Source organism: Otolemur garnettii, unplaced genomic scaffold (assembly GCF_000181295.1).
Source record: "Otolemur garnettii isolate 467f Iridium unplaced genomic scaffold, OtoGar3 scaffold00049, whole genome shotgun sequence".
Taxonomy (NCBI): domain Eukaryota; kingdom Metazoa; phylum Chordata; class Mammalia; order Primates; family Galagidae; genus Otolemur; species Otolemur garnettii.
This window is the reverse complement of record NW_003852444.1, coordinates 9,052,131-9,052,398: the sequence shown is the minus strand read 5'-3', so window position 1 is coordinate 9,052,398 and position 268 is coordinate 9,052,131.

The following is a 268-nucleotide window of genomic DNA, read 5'->3' as shown; positions in this document are numbered from 1 at the left end:
TAAGGTTGCACCTGCCACAGCTTCTGGGACTCTTTGGAATGGACTTTCCCAGAAGCATTGTGATAGTTTTAGTTTCTGATTATTACAAAGCATAAGAAAAGTGTGGTCCCATGTCAGTTTTTGGGGGTGTTTGGTATTAGGAGTTGGCCCTACTCCCGGGCATGCCCCACTCACTGTGCTTCTATTATGGGTGCACCAGTGAGCTGAGGCCCAGGTCATGGAAGAGCTGTGCTTCTATTATGGGTGCACCAGTGAGCTGAGGCCCAGG